The following is a 17134-nucleotide window of genomic DNA, read 5'->3' on the forward strand; positions in this document are numbered from 1 at the left end:
AGTCCAATGGCATTTATTTATTTCATAAATGTTTAAATAGTTGGCAGCACATCATAAGCATCTCTTACCTTTTACTCCTAATGTAAATTTAATAATTTTTCACCATGATTTTCTGCAGCATTTTAAAGTGTTTATCAGCTATTCAACAAGAAGACAGGACAAAAAAAAAAAAAAAAAAAAAAAAAAAAAAAAAAAAAAAAAAAAAAAAAAACCTACAGCCTCTCCTTTAAAACTTCTCTTACAGAAAATTTTTAATTACTTCTGGTTTTATAATAATAAGCCAACACTAAATATTTCCATCACAGCCAATCATTCTTTTTTGAGGCAGAATTTCAACAAACCCCAGCACTTAAAATTATAAGACAGTCTAGGGATATAGGAGGAGTTGATTAAAGGAGGGAGCATATTTTATACAAGGAGATTTAAAACAGCAATAATAATTGATGTCATAGAAAATAAGCTCTCCCACAAACACCATGGCAGTATCGGGATAGGCTGAATATATGGGATTTGAGATGGATTCAGAGTGTGGTGGAGGAATGAAGACAATTTTTGCTATTAGCCTTAGTAATTTCTTTAGCAGTTCTATTTTATTGTTTTCAATTAAAATGTAATTTACACGATAGCCAGCAGAGGGAGCATTTAAAACAAAGACTTGAAAAGGTCCAGCCTCTTTCAAAAACAAAATACAGAAATTAAAGCATTATAGCAGGAATTGTGCCAAAACTTTCCTGGCAGCCCAGGCCCCATTATTTATGAATTCACACACGGACAAGGCATAAAATTCACACTAATCTGATATTACTCAGATTTCGGGGCGGGCGGATGGGGGAGAGCCATTACCACATAGCCATTAGCCACATAGAGCCATTTTTCTATTTCAGCATGATACACTTTCAGTCTTTGGCATACCATAAGGATTTTTTTCAGCCCTAGTTGCTATTAGTTCAGTTTTTCAAGCTGATAAGGACATGTGCAATTAATTTGCGTCTCACATTCAGTTTTGTGAGACACCTGTGCATGTTCCTATTCTGCAGATCTGAAAGGGTGAGCGCGTACACCAAAGGGATAGTCTGCCTTGCTGCTGCAAGGATGCAGCTGTGTGGTTGTACAGTGCTGCATTTTTAGGACTTTCAGTTGCCTGCATATACATCTGTCTTTATCAGTGATGCATGGAAAGGAGGCATAGCATCATCTCCAAAATCTATGGAGAGATGTGAGTGACCTGGAAATGGTTGCTGGGGGGTAATAGCTGGGGAAATTGGGCTATTTCTGCTCTCATGTTTCTGCTCCTTCATGCTACATAAGGCAACTGGTTGCAAGGACAAGGCCACGGTTGCTGGCCTCATGCACCCTCTGCTGCACACTGGAGCAGAAGCCTGCTTCCAAAGCAGCCCTGGCATCTGCAGCAGCCAGTTATTTTAGTGATCAGATGAGTTACCTTTGTTTTTCACCATCCAGCCACATGCACACACTGCATTCTTTTTGCAGCTGTCACATCATCTGCTCCAGCATTTTCATTCCCTCCATGCAAACGTGCTGTGGGTTGCAAAGCACTGCAGTGTAGGAATGGCTCTGTAAAGGAACAGCGTACATTCAGTATCTGCCCATGGATTTTCACCACTCACCCTCCTGTCCCCCACAAAAATATGCTGAAAAAATTAATCAGAACATCATGGATTTATGGGATACATTTTTAAACACTGTAAGGAACTACTTATTAAAAAATATATGCATATATTCTTTTATGTATGCATATATGCACTGTATACATTGCAATGCTACAAATCTAGAACCAGTTCGTTAAAGATTACAGGCTGACTCTTGGTTTGCAATATTCCTTTTACTCAGACTAAAATGATGCTGTCGGCATGAATTTTGGCTCAGGCCTTCTACTTTAAAGAGTGCCAACTTCTTGATTTCTTGGGCTGATTGAGCTTCCAAGGGAGTTTCTGAGTTTGAGCAAGATCTAAAAGATTTGCTAACCCATCACCTCAAGGCAGAGGCATATGCTTACTTACATCAGCCACTCATCCCAGCTCTTGGAGCCTTCGCTTCCAAACGTAAATTCCAACTTTAACTTATTTCTCATTGCCACTTTGAAATGCATCTTTATACTCAGCAGAAATTATTCTGCTTTCTGCCTGCTCAGTCAGTTATCTCCTGAGCTGTGAAGACCAAGTCGTTTACTATTTGCATATTAACCCAAAGAGCAAACTCAGCTGGATGTTCTTCCTCCTAAGATTTCCACAGCAGGCTTGTTTACTCACTCGTAATCAATGAAGGGCAACTGGGTTAACTCAGCTCCAATTCGTCTGTGTTGACAGGACCCCACTTGCAGGCATCTACCTTGGCTTGACCCAGTGTAACTCAGGGTCCACAGCTGCAACTGGGAGCAAACCTGCCTTTCTAAACAAGGTGAGGCACAGAAATCATTAAAAGCTAATGTGTACCAGGATCTGTAACAAATTTTCTCAGTTATCCAGATGAAAAACAAGTTAAGGCAGAAGGTGCTTTTCCTGTTAATACCTAATCCTTGCCATGAGTAACACTGCTGTCTGTCTCGGGATCCTGGGATCATCATTGCATGGGAAGAAGGGAAGTTTAAAAAGCAACAAGAGCAGCAAGCTCTGAGACCAGCAGTGCTGATCTCTCCTGCCTCCAGGACCTGGCAGCAGCAGCACAAGCCTCTCCCCCAGCCGTGCTAGGCCCGGGCAAAGGAGAGGTTGTTTACCACAGATAGGGCTGGGGAATTCCACCGTCACTTCTAGTTTCTCTCAGCAGCTCTTGCTTGAGTGCCAAATCTCCTTGATCTTGATAGAACAATGAGGGCGTTTCTCATTTAGGCTTTCAGGAAGCGGTGATAAATTTGAACACAGCACTGAGCCTTCAGCCTCACAAGCCCCTCGGCTGCTCTGCAGGCTGGCAGCAGTGAAACACCTGGATGTGGGACCAGCTTGGCACTTGGCTGCTCGCTGCTGTTTCACCTGGTGTGCCTTCTGTAGCCCACCTAGGCCAGGCACCACACGAGGCAGCAGGTCACCTGTGTCAGCAGTGTTTGTTCAGGCAGAGCTTTTAATGCATAAACACACTGTCGCAAGCCGGCTCTTGCACTACCAAAACAGGTTCCTGTCCCTAATACTTATTTCCTTGACTGTTCCTACAACACTGAGAGGTTGCTTCAAGCTTGGCAGCACTGGGAGCCCTCTAGAAACACCATACCCCTCGCAGCAGCTGAGGGGACTTCGCTGTTTGGAACGGAAGGAGCTAGGTGACAAAGATATTGGCATGTTAGAACCTTATCTACAGTCTGCTAAATGGGAAGAAAAAAAAAAATCCAGACATAAATGGTATTTTACCATACCCTTCCCAGCAGGCAGGAAGGTGAGGTCACTGCAGTGCAGGCAGGTGAAGACAGGACATTCCCACTTGGTGCTTTCCCCGGGAACCAATAAATGAATCAGCAAAGGGCAAAACACAGGGCTACTGTCCTTTGTCTGCTTGGCCTTATTGCTAGGCTTGCCTCCCTGAAATACTTGAAGAGACCAGTGAAGAAGCAGCGCTTCCAGCATGGATGACAGCTGGTGCTCACAGCTGAGGAGGAAGGCAGCTGGCCGCAGCATCCTGCCTGCATTCTCACCCAGCCGGGCAGCTGGGCTCATCGGGAGCAGCTGCAAATGAGGCATTGGCATCATTACTACAGAGTAATGAAAAATAAACCTTGGGAAATGGTACGAGCTCAGGCAAATCCACTGAGTTTTGCTAGCAAAAGGGTGCTAGAGGTTTCCAGTTTTCACCAGCTGAAAATGAATCGCTTACAATTATGCAGAAGAGTTCCTATAGGTGCTTTAAATTATCCCATGTATCTGAAGTTTCATTTCCCCTCAGTGAAGAAAGTTTCATTTGTGTTTTCTCTCTGATCACATTGAGCAATAATCATTAAGTGAAATGAGTCCAGCAGGGCAAAGTCACTGAGTTTCATCCACCTCTTTTACAGCTCCTATCAGGACTAACAGGAACAAGGAAAATGTTGCAATCCAACAACCCACAGTCAGAGATATCACCACTCCTGGCATTACTGTTCCTGAAAGCAATGTTCTGCCAAACCACTTTGTGCCTGTAATTCCAGTTTTCCATTATCTTTAGGTTTTTATGGGTCTGGTATTTAACAGGTTTGCATGCAGCACAGAAGGTAAGGTTGGAAAGTTGCCTTTTTCCAGCCTGATCTGATTTACCTCTGCAGAGAAACCAGCTTACCTGTCTGTCATCACACAGCTGGAGATGTAGCTATGTCACCACTGAGCTTGACTTCAGATTCCTCTTTGTTTCTTATCCTTTTCTCTCTCCTGCATGTATTTCTTCATGCTTTTGACATTTGTTTTCTGTGGAAATTCCTTTTTCCAGAGATAAAGAGAAGGTTTAAACTTAAGGTGAGAAAGATTTTGGGGAGGTCTTTGCAATAACAAGGCAGCAAGCGTCTCCTGCAATGGTGTTTCTACCAGAGGTCAAGAGGGAAATTTTAAAGGTGTTCAGCAAGAAACTCATATGACTACTGTATATTCTAACCATAAGGGAGGCCATAAAGCTCAGTGGGCTTAGTGGTATGAGCATCAGGCACTCCTGGATTCTCAGACTTACTGGCAAAGCCAGTAACCTGTCTTTTTAGGGTTAATACGGTTAATATCATCTCAGTCTTTTTTGTTTTCTCAGACTGTTTCACAAGGAAATAACCACAGGAATGTGGGTGCTGCGTTCAACATCAGTGCATTTCTGGCTTCTCAACTTACTGTAACTGCATTCTGAGTCAGAATCTTGTTTTCCTTTGATGGTCTATTTTGACTTGGGAACGAAGAGCATGGGAAGGTTGTTCTCCCCTCATCTAAGTTTGCTCCCCAGATGACATCACCAGTGTGGCTCATAAGCCCATGCTCCCCACTTAGGTGGGGATAACCTAAGCCTCACCTCAGAGAATGTAGGGAAGGAAGGAAATTGGCCCCAAAATTCAGTCCCGACACGGTCTGCCAGCCATGCTTGCCACCTCACCTCAAGTCCCCACGCACCTTCCATCACACCTGAAGACAACTTAGTTTATACACAATAATTTCCATGGTGCACGAAGCCAAATACGTGTTTATCTAACACATAATATCAACTAGGAACGCACAAAAATTTTGAAGCTTGAATAATGTTAGATCTCCTATTCAAGTTGAGACCATATTCACCAAGAAAAGTCAGGTGAGATTTTTCCAGTATGGTGACATCTTCCTTTTCTTCCTTTACGCAATTAGGCACACAACTTGCTCATCCCAATTAATTTAGTCTTTTGAGAAAAATAAAATCCATATATGAAATCTAATAGCACAGGTAGATCTGCAGGGATTAACAATATGAAGGAGAACATTGTCAAGCATATAATGATATTTTGTGGTATGTTTGCTACAGCTAATGCTTTTAATTGCATTTTCCAGTTTAATTCTAGTAGCCAAAGGCTCAATGCACAAGGCAAATAAAAGACAGGATAATTGGCATGCCCAAGTGCCTCTTTTCAACATAAATCAGGCAGACAGCAAATATGAGTTGAGCAAGGAGATCACCGTGTTGCAGTTTAATTCTCTCAAGATTTTGCCAAAATTAATTTCACACTGCAGGATAGAAAAACAGGCCTGGGAAGTGCATTCAAAATGTCAGGAGGGACTGGAGCCACAGTATCCCCTTCCACATTAGCATTTCACACAAGTGTGAGAAAGCTTGTAAGCAAACAGATCGAGGAGGAATAGGATCAGATGGAAACGTCTTTCTGGGTGTACTTTCCTATTCCCTACATTTGTCAGAAATTTCTGGGGAATTTGCATTAATAAAAACTTAGTAAAAGGCTTTTAATGTAGAAAGACCTTCCTACAAGCCCAACAGCAGCAAGATTTGCTCTTCCACGCCCAGCTGTTTTTTTGACATCAGCCCAGCAAATTCATGCAGAAGTGAACTATCACACTACTTCAACTGGCGGTGCACAGCGCTCTGTATGTACACAAGGAGCTGCAAGATAACAACGATTTGGAGTGTAAATTCTCTGGGTCTAGGATTACGGATTTAGACTCACAAATACATTACCACAGCTTTGTTTTTAAATCCATCTGAGTCATAAGGTAAAATAAGTAAAAAAATTTTTTTTTTGAGTTTTAAGCCAAGGTGTTTTTTCTACTATTTGATCTACAAGTACAGCCACTGCAAAGAACTTTGAAACTGCTAACATTCATGGAGGCAGAGCAATCTGCTCATCTACCTGAGCCCTATGCGTTTTTTGTTTGAAGACAGAGTAAATAGGTACTTCCACTTATCAGCACTGCAGAGCTTACACAGTTTGTTTGGAGAAAGCTCAATTCTCTAGGGCTTTGCGTGGCAGCAGCTGAAACACAGCTGGTCACATTCTCTGCTGGTGTTATCCAAAATACTTCTGTTACTTCTGAGAGAAGTACCCTTAATGCTGGTAGACAGCTGACCTTATTGCATCTGCATCATGGTCTGAGTTCCAAACACTTGGCAGCTGTTCAACAGTTTATTTTTTTCTTTTTTTTTTTCTGACTATAAAGAAAACATGTCTGTATTTGGCTGCTACACAGATTATTTGGTTTCTAGTCTAACAAAACACTACAGTGGTGTTGTCAATCACATCCAGTTTTGGAGAGCTACACTGTTTTGTACAGTATTTCCAGGCTTGTTTCCATTAAACAAGCCTGTTCCTGCTGCAGTTCATGTGACTTTGGCCCCCAGTAACCGTAATGAGGGCAGGATCAAATCCAATGTGTGGTCCCAAAGACACTTGTGCACATTTCTAACCCCACAGTCATTAGCAGTAAAAGCAAAACATTTGTGGAAATTCCAGTCAGCAAACCAGCCCCCAGAATTATTCATTTTGTGTGCATATAAAGCTGGCACAGGACAAGGACAGGTAGGTCAAGGAAAATAGTGGGGGTAAGCAGCTGAGAGTGACAAAAAATCAAAAAATGAGTTTGACTGCATTAGTGCAAGGTTGCACTCTAAGGTTACAGTGCTTGTTCAATATATCCCTTGCTGAAGAAAAGGTCCCAAAGGGCGTGAAGTTTCTCCCCAGCTTCAGGGTTATCCCATTACCTGGATGAACCTCTGAGCACAAACCATGCCTCTGCATCTGTTCCGTGACTTCTGCAGGGACTCTCTGCACAGCCAGGCCTTTGTGCATTTACCTGCTGATGTCTCAAGCGCAGAGGTGTCTTTACACTCTTGTACATTTAGTTTACAATCTTCAGTTTGGGTTAGTTTTACTGTGAGACCTTCTTTACAGTCAAAAGGTAGTGTTATAAGGGATGAAATCCAGATGTTCCGTGTTTATCCAAGATTAATGATTTCATAATACTCAGTCTGCAAGTCATGACTAGATTTTTTCAGCTGCCAGCAGCACAGCCCAAGTGTCAAGCTGTGTTTCCTCTGCTCGGTACATTCACAACACTGAGCTGAGCTGCAGAGATGTTAAATTGCCATGGCTGGGAATTAAAGCTTCAGAAATAAATATTTTGCCTGTGGAAAACCAGATTTCACAAATAGATAACGCATACCTTAACAATGCTCCTCAGGGTACAAATGTCCACTTTCTGGAAACACTCAGCTCTGTGCTGAAAAACGAGTGAAGCACGATGCTGACCACCAGCTGACCTTTCTTCTGGTTCTGCCTGTGTCAGGATAAAGCATGGATATTTTTTCAACTACACAAATTTGGCAGCACTGATACTGTTATATTAATGCAGGGTCTTAAGCAGAACACAACCTAAGGCCTTTATCTTGAGATAATGCTTTCTGCATTTGACATTTCTGTTCAGAAGATGTATCTTGGCCAAGATCACCCAGCATTTAAACCCTGTTCAGTTTTTCTTACCTTTACAGGACTTTTGCTCTCTGCAGCAGCTGCTGAGATTCCATCAAAGAGCAGAGATTAGTGAGAAGATTTTGGAGAACTACATGCTTACCAAAAACTAAACTAGTTTAATCTGAAAAAGATATTTATGCTAAGAAAATTTAATAGCAGCTATCTTATATGCAAAAGAGATAACTGGTTCAACTACAGTAGTACTCCATCAGGGGATTAATGTGAACCAGAATATTTAAAGCACAATAAGCAAAATTTTGCTAAATGCAGCAAAACTCAAGATTACTTTACACTGCATAGACTGTGTGCAGGTATCTGAATATCTGTATATTTAGATAGTAGCATGCATACATTCACACACCTCTGTATCTGTGCAGACATGGTGGGTTTAAGTCTGAAGCGGCACCATGTGCAAGAATTATCTAATCAGTCAAGTTTTTAAGTAATCTGTTTCTCATGACATCCCTTCCCTGGGGGAAAAATAAAACAAAACGAAACAAAACAAAGGTTTGTCAAGTTGTAAAACTCAGTTCTCACACAGTGCTTTTCAGGCTTGAATTCTTCCTGATCCACCTGTGGGGGAGATGGGTGCTGAGATTTCTTCTGCCTGACGGTCCCCCTGAAGACAAGCACTAGCAGCATGAACATCGGGCTGCAGACACAGCTCCCACTCCTTGTACGCCTGCAAGTCATGCTTTCACTCAGAGCAGACTTCAAAATGCTTTGTTCATGTACAAGTCTCTGGATTGACAATTGTTATGGGGCCGTGCAAATCAGACACAGGCTAAGTCAGACAGACAGCAAACCATGGCGGCAAATGAGGAATGCCTTCAGGCACCTGTTTTGATTTAAAAGTGCTAATGAAGCAAAAGATGTTGTTTTTTCCTACAACTCTCTTCCCACAAATGTCGCCTTGGGAACATTTATAAAATTCTGGAAACTTCCTGTATTGCATTTTAAGAACCATAATCTAGAGCCACTGGCAGGCAGCTGCCTGGCTACACTACTTCTTTCAGATTGAAGGAGGGCTCTTTGAAATCAAGAGAGAAGTCATTAAACCTACTCTGATTTCCAACAGGTAAGGCAAAAATGCCTTCAGCAATTCACTGCCTTCAAAACAATTCAGTGTTGAAGAAACCTGATTCACTTTCAATGCAAAGAAACTTAAAATCCAAATCAGCTTGGTGGTATTCCTCACCACTCTCTGAGGAATGAATTTATTCCTTAGATCTAGTCAAATTCTCCCCTCTTTTAGTTTAAAGCCATCCCCCTTGTCCTGTCACTATGCTCCCAGTGTCCCTTCCCACCTTTCCCCTAGGCCTCCTCCAGGTACTGCAAGGCCGCTGTGAGGGTTAACAGGCACAGTTCTTTCAGAGAGCACAATGCCTGATTTCCAGGAAGGAAGCCATGCTTGAAAAGGGAGGTTTTAAAAACAATGTGCTCACACCTCCTTTTTGCTCTCAACAAAACTTCCCGAAAAGAAGAAAAGGGGAACTCAGGCGGCAGCCATGGATGAAGGCTTCTTGGTCTGGCCCAGCACCACCTTGCCCCTTAAACGCATCAAATAAACTCTTCGTGTCACCACACCCTAAGACAGCCACCAGAACTGAAGAAGATTGCTTTTAAATCTAGTCAAAAAGGCGTGGGAGCTGTAAACTGAACTGCCACTGGGGCAGTGCCCATGTGGGGTCAAACCACCACCTCCGTGAGGCTGCTGGTGGTGGCTCTCAGGCGGTGTCTGACTGACTCCTGGCTTGGACCCCACAGGGACCTCTTGAGGGGGCACCATGGCATGGGCACCATCCCAGCGCCTTGGGAGGCACCTGAGGTAGTTACTGACTGCAGAAACAAAAAGCGGGCTCGACTGTTTAATTCAACAATCAACAGCTTCCTTCGCGGAAAAGCACCGTTCGGCCTGAAACAAAGAAAACAAAAGCAAAACCAAAAAAAAGTCCTTCTGAAGGAAATTACTGTTCTAAACAGGAGCAATCCGACTTCATCACTGTGTGTAAATATCTGAGGGGACGGCGTCAGGAGGACGGAGCCGGTCTCTTTTCTGTTGTGCCCAGTGGGAAGATGAGGCAATGGGGAAAAACTGAAGTGCGGGAGGTTCCAGCTGAATAAGAGAGGGTATTTCTTTACTGTGAGGGTGACAGAGCCCTGGAAAAGGTTGCCCAGAGAGGTTGTGAAGTATCTCTAGAGATATTCAAAACCTGCCTGGATGCCATCCTGCACAATGTGCTCTAGGTGATCCTGCTCAGCAGGGGGTTGGACTACATGATCTTCAAAGGTCCCTTCCAGCCTCGGCCATTCTGTGATTCTGTGGTTTCTCTTAAATAGGAGTTGCCTTCCAAAATGCGTATTTCATTACAGGTAACATTAGGGAGATCTTCCTCCCTCATCTGTTTGACAGGTGAGTTTCAGCAGCCTAAAAATACTCAATAAAAATTTACAACAGGGGTAACAGGGGTGATCGAGAGCTAGTCACAATTTATTTATATATTTATTTTTTCTCAAAAAAATCAACTTAAAAGACACCAGAGCCTGGAGGCAGTCCAGATTCCATCAGCTGGAGGAGCGGCTGAGCCCATATTGCTGTCAGGGCAAGCTGAAGCCTCCATGGTAGGTATCGTATCAACCCTGATTATCACGTCCTGCCCCCACCACTGAAGCCAACAGCAGCATGCTGTAAGGGAGCAGCCACTTCTGTGACACCGTGTCATTGTCTCTTAGTGTTTTTCACCTGCAACATTAAGGTCCTTTTTAAAATTAAGCCCTCCAGTCACTCCCTTTTGCGTGAGGCCACTCTGTTCCATTGATACTGTGTTCTTTCTGCACGGTGAATGGTTCTCTGCTGAGAGGTACGCTTTTATATAGTGATATTTCTTCTCTATGTGATTAAGAACCTAATTGTCCCAAAGACATTATAGAACTGCAGCCTTATCAAAGGCAAGGAGCAAGCTCAGCTGCCTCCAGAAGTCGTAGAAAAGAACATAGAAAGGAACATATTTTAACCCAAGTCAAGCCCTTAGATAATTGTTTTAATTAAGTCAGTCATGGAGGTAGTTTTACAATCTAACTGTGCTAGAGAACTATTTTATTAGCTGATGGCAGTCATCAATTATTTTTCAAGTGCCTTTTTGTGATAGTTTCTTCCTAGTTACAAATAAATTACTTTTATATTTAATTTTTCCAAAGAACCATTCTGCTGCAATATTTTCACTTTTTCCTTACCCCAAACCCCACGAATATTTAACCAGCTCAACCGGTATGTATCCACAGTGCAAAATTATCCAGAAGAGGAGAGTAAAGAAATGGAACATTTTACCCAGTCAGATAGCATTGACACACACCACAAAATATTGCCGTGTCCTTTGGCACTCTGTGCTTTGGCACCATGTGCTTTGCCAAGGCTGAGCCCCGCCACAGACGTACCAAAACATCTCCAAGGCTTTTGCGAGAGCTGCCTCAGCTCTTGCCAGTGTAGATTTCAAGCCGTGCTTTTCCTGCTCTGTGTGTGTATGTCCGTGTAGCTGTAATAAGAACACAGACATCCTCTGCAGCCTTCTCCCTGGCAATCTCATCTACTGAATCTGTCAACACAACTTTTCAACATTCGTCAGTAAAAAATTTGTAATGGTTTTATGATTGCAAAGCATATTACAGACAAGTCTGCATTCCTTTAATATCTGGGTTTATGGTTGAACCTCCAGGTCCGTGCCTTCACTGCATTTCCAATCTTTTGTCCTCCAAAATAAAAGTTTATTTTTTTTTTCTTCATTTCCTTACACAATCTAAGAACTTTTATCAATTCTAGGAGATGGGCTTTAATAAAGGTCAAATATATTGATATGAGTCATCATATGAACATTTTCATTAGCCAAAAAACTGTTTTCTTTCCGCCCATCCTTCGCTGCCCTGTGCAGTTAGTCATGCTCTCAGCTATGCCTCTGCAGCAGTTTGGTGTCCCTGCTGTGAAACAGCTTCCAGTGAAACAGAGTCAACACAAACTTTTTAGAAGTAATTTTTTTACCTTCTTCTGTGATCTGCCTTTCCATTGTGGCCCCAGTCCTCCTGCTCAGCTCCAGCACTGCACAGGAGCAGATGGCCAGGCACTGCTGCTGCCCCTGACCCAAAGGTGAACAAGCAAGCCCACAGGGGTACCTGGGGCTTACAAGGCTTGCCTGGCTCCTCTGCAGATGTGGGGGCAGTGGGGATTTTCGAAGCCTCCAGACCCTACCCACTGCAGGACCATTGCATACACCCTCTGCATTACCTCTCGTAGCCTCTCCCTCCCGTTGAATGACCCGGTCACCTCTCCTTTTCCCCTGCTCAGAAACCTTGCCTATGCTAAGGTGAGAGCATCGTCCGAGAAGCTCTGATTTCCAGCCCTAGGAAGAATCAACAACCCTACACATCCACTTGGAAATGCCATCTGAAACTATATAAATTCCTGAATACTGTGCACTCAGGTCCGAGGAGAAGAAGGCTGGGATAAAGAAGGATGGGATTTTGACAGGACACAAAGCACGTTTTGAAGCCTCTTTCTTTCTAAGTGTTGACATCTTACGTTTTGTTTTCAGATGGACTTTATTTGCATTACCTGAACAAACTTTCTAGTTAATAAATTACTTAACAACTCTAAGAAACCAGAGTAGTAGGTAATCTGCTGGTAATCTTCTGGTGTTCAGACACAGAGGAGTAGCGACTGGACAAAGTTGAATATTGTGCTTGCTGGCAGATCTCCAGGATTTCTTGGTAGACAACTCATGTATTAACTCACATCTCAATTAATGAGGAAAAAAAAAAAAAAAGTGCTATGAGTTGTTCAGAATGAAGTACTGGGCTGCAGAGAGCAATCACACTAATCGTCACTGCTCTAAAATTGATTTTTTTTTTTAAACTTTGTTGTTTACTTTAAGGTGGTGTTTTGGTATCTTTTTTCATTGGCTATGTATTGTCAGGAATCTTTTCCAACATCCTTCCTAAGTAAATAAGGAAATCCTTCTATAAAGAGGCCAAGGAATTGTTTGTTATACCTTTTTTATTCCCAGACACTCAAGTTCTTGTCTTGCAAACTAATGTCAGCTTGAGTTTAACTCGAAAATTTTGAGTGAGGAAAAGTGAAAATCGTAGCCCCAAGAGCAAATATAGCACAGCTTAGTGAAGTACACTGCAGTTTGCTTTTAGTTAAATATTGCTATCGTTATAAGTGTTTTTCAGTTAAATATTACACAACTTTGGATGCGAATGATGAAAATAAAAAGAATGTTGACCCAGGAGACAGCTTCCCTTTCGATTACTTCTCCTACCCTTTCTGTTTTCTGTGTTTCAGTTCTGTTCAAGCCCCAAAAAATATCTTGCACCTGGCAAAAATTACCACCTGTAAACAACACCGGAGCAGTTCAGGCTCCCTCCCTGTGGCAATCAGGCCACAGAACCAGTTTCATACTCTGCTTACTGGTAGCTGTGGGGAACTTCCTCCCACTATATAGTGACCTGTTATAACTTCCGAGTCAATTTAGCTTTATAATATGTATTTATGGGGTCAATAAAAGGCGAGTAAACAGCGCCAGGTGCACAGGGAGTCTGGGCTGCTCCAACACACACACACACACGTTACATCAGGCGGCTGGTTTTCATGCTCCTAGGCTAATTCATATTCATTACTACTTCTAGAAAAGGCAGAGTTATTATAATTAGTTCCCAGAATCTGAACCCGGATTCTTCCTCCCAGGCTTTTTCCTTGTCCTTCTCCTTTGTCCATCTTGGCCGGATATCAGAGACTTGCGCAGTGTCCCATGCAATCTTTGTCTTTTAGTTGTCCTTCAGCTTTCCCCTTCTCCTTAATCTCTTGGCCAGATATCAGAGACTTGCGCAGTGTCCCATGCAATAGTCATAATAGTTAGCAGTTATTCTGAACCCCCCCAGATATCAGAGACTCAAGGTTTACCCTTCAAGCCCTCTATTGACACGAATTGCTGAAGCATTCCTTACAATCCCTCATCTTCTTTTTAATATTCTCAATTCCTGTCTCTTCTTCAACGTTTGCCAGTAACAGCTGGATTTCACCAGTCAGTTCTTGGGGGGTCCATTTCTTAAGCATCATTATTGACACATCACCTTGCTTCTCTACTGAAGTTATCACTAATTGGGTACTATTTATTATTCGGCATATCAATAATGCAAAGCAAGGTATCAGACAAGGTATAAATAATAACATCATTACACCCATTTTCCAGGACAGAAAAGAAGTGCCTTTGCTCTTCAGTGTCACTGAAAACACAAGCTGCCCACTAAAGATCCACATACACAACAAGGCAGTTTTGCACCTCCATTGTAGTGTCTGCATGCCATTTATGCACTACCTTCTATAGCATAACAGTGTGTACAATTTTATCACTGCTGAGATATTGTTGGCATGTTCACTGATTCCAATGTCTCTTTTCAGGTTTGCTTCAGATAACTGATAACCCAACAACATGCACAAGCAATTTAGGTTCTCCTCTCAGTCTGCACAATCTTGCACTGCCTTCACTGCCATGCATTTCACATTCACTAACCTCTGAAGGTTTCCTATAAAATTCTGGGCAGCCCTATCCAGCCCAGACCAGCCTGTATAGTCCCTGATCTCTCACAGCCCCCCCCCCGAATTTGCAGCTGTTCACCTGCAGAAACAACAGCTGTTAACCTAAAAACCAACAACAACAACACAAAACAAAACAAACAACAAAACAAACAACAAAAACACAACCAAAACCAAACCAAAACCAAACCAAAACCAAACCAAAACCAAACACCACATCTGAGATGTTGCAGATACCACCACACTGAATTTAAAAGAGCATTTTCTGAGAGAGAATCACTACACTTTCAGTAAGTATAAAACGAGTGGTTGAAGAACCTTTGTATCGTAAAGTAATGAGTATCTAGATCAGAATATGCAGCATTCAGCAGTCTTCCAGGCTCCAGGTTCATAGATCACAGATCATAGGAGTTCCCAAGGCTCTCCAGTGTCCGTGCTGGGCTAGTGCAACAGAGACCAGTATAGGCATTGCCCACTTCACCTGAACAAAGCAGCCACCAAGCAGTCCCAACATCTACACGGCAGCAGAACACAGTGGAATAAAAACACCTAAAACAACCAGAAAGTGTACACACAGCAGTTGATATCACTGTACAGATCCTCTTCCTACATATGCAGAGGTGTTGTGGGTGCAAAATACAAATTAAACTATTCCCCACTTCTGTTATTGTGTCCTCAAGATGGTTTTGCTGATACAAATACAAAACCAAATCCACATGTCCTCAGCATGGATTAAATACGTTGCAGGACAAGCCAAACCAGGACTGCAGGAACACAGATTTTGCTGGACAGAGCTGAGAATTTAACTTCATGCCATGTTTTTTCAATCATATGATAGAAAACAATCCATCCTATTAATATAATACAAAGATATGGTCCAATTCATTGTGCCTTTTTTTTTTTTTTTTTTTTTTTTTTTTTACTAGTTACAGGAATAGGGAAGGGTTCATGTAAGTAAAAATACTTCATGTAAGTAAAAATAATTCCCAGGTGCTTCTCCCCTGTTTCTCTGCACCCACAGCATTTTGTCACCAGCTGGGAGAAGACATTCAAGTGAGACCCCACATGCAACATTGACAGCACACAGGAGTGCAAAGGGCAGTTTCTCTCTGCTAGGAAGCAGAAATCTCACTCAATTCTCTACCTACCACCTTGTGCATTGCTTTTAATTTGTCCCAGGAGGAAACTATAGCTCAGGCAAAGCTAGAAAGATATATGACAGATATATGACAGATGAAGAAACCTTTGAAAAAGTCGTTTTTTGCATAGAGACCTGGCACCCTAAAGAGAAATATTTGTCTTCCATTTTCAAGGGAGGTTAAAAGCACTCATCTGTGATGAAGATAATCAAATTTCATGCTTCAAGGCTTAAGCTGATTGCTTAGCAGGGCTTTGCTATGTGCCAGGGACAATTCTTTTTCTTTCTGAAATGTTGCAGAGGCAACTCGGTGTGTTATGGGTTTCCTCCCAGCTACCTCCAGAGATGAGGCTGCAATGAACCTGTTTCAACATTATCACTCTGTTAATATAATATAGAGGCAGACTTCCACGCAGCTGTAAACATCCCTTTTGCTCCCATCACCAGGGACCCTTTGCATCGTCTAGTGCTTCACACAATCTGGTCATGTAGCAGGGTAATAGCTGCATGGCCAGAACCACCCTTAGCATCTGCACCTGAGATGCATTGCTAAAGAACTAAAATTCTGAGTTGCAGCACTACAAATAGTAATTCAAACAATGACACGTGAAAGATTATAAAACAAGGACATGACAAGGAATCTTGGACCATAGCACCCCAGTGAGACTAACTGCACTGATTCTCTGTGTTTTGCTGGGATGTGCCTGGTGACAGTACCTGGCATTTGGCTCAGCCTGCATTACTGCAGCCCAAGACTGGGGCTTCAACAAACTCACAGCAAAGTTTAGCATCAGAAGATGTTCTTTAAGCCACAGCGACCCAATAAACCAGTTAGGTTGCCCAGGATATTGTATTGCACAAGAACTGATTTTCCAGAGATGCTGCCAACAAACTTCAAATCCATGGTAATGATCTTACAAAGGCATACAAATCTGGAGAATGCTGCTTCCACTATTCCTGTCAATGCTAGTGAGGACACCACCATCCAGCATGTGCATTCCCTTGTGTGGATGCAGCTTCCTCTTGCAGTGTAAACTAAACAAGGGAATTCCCTTCATTTTCTGTTCTCAACCATCCTACGGTGATATATTTGTATCAATACTACAGACTAAAAAGCTGCTATGTTCTACTCAAGAGCTGGCTTTCTGAGCACAAACTTTTGTGGAAGACTAAAGAAGTTCTAACTGTCTTAAAGACAAAGAGTGTTCAAAAAGGACAGCATATTGTTGGAAGTGCCCCTGTGAGAAGGCTTAAAATACATACAATATATGAACAGGGAAATGGTTAAATATTTTGTCAACTAAAAATGAGATGTCTGAACTTAGACCTTGAGCACTAATGTTACAGCTTTATTAGAAATCAGTGTGGTATGTACATGCACACATACTGCTCCATTTATCAAATCTACTGCATGGGATATTAAAAAAAGCCAGGTCTGAATAAATTAATTCAGAGTTGCATTTGGGGGAAGCTAGGCCATTGCTGTTATATGTGCAACACTATAGGCTAAAAG

This window comes from Aythya fuligula, chromosome 9 (assembly GCF_009819795.1).
Source record: "Aythya fuligula isolate bAytFul2 chromosome 9, bAytFul2.pri, whole genome shotgun sequence".
NCBI lineage: Eukaryota > Metazoa > Chordata > Aves > Anseriformes > Anatidae > Aythya > Aythya fuligula.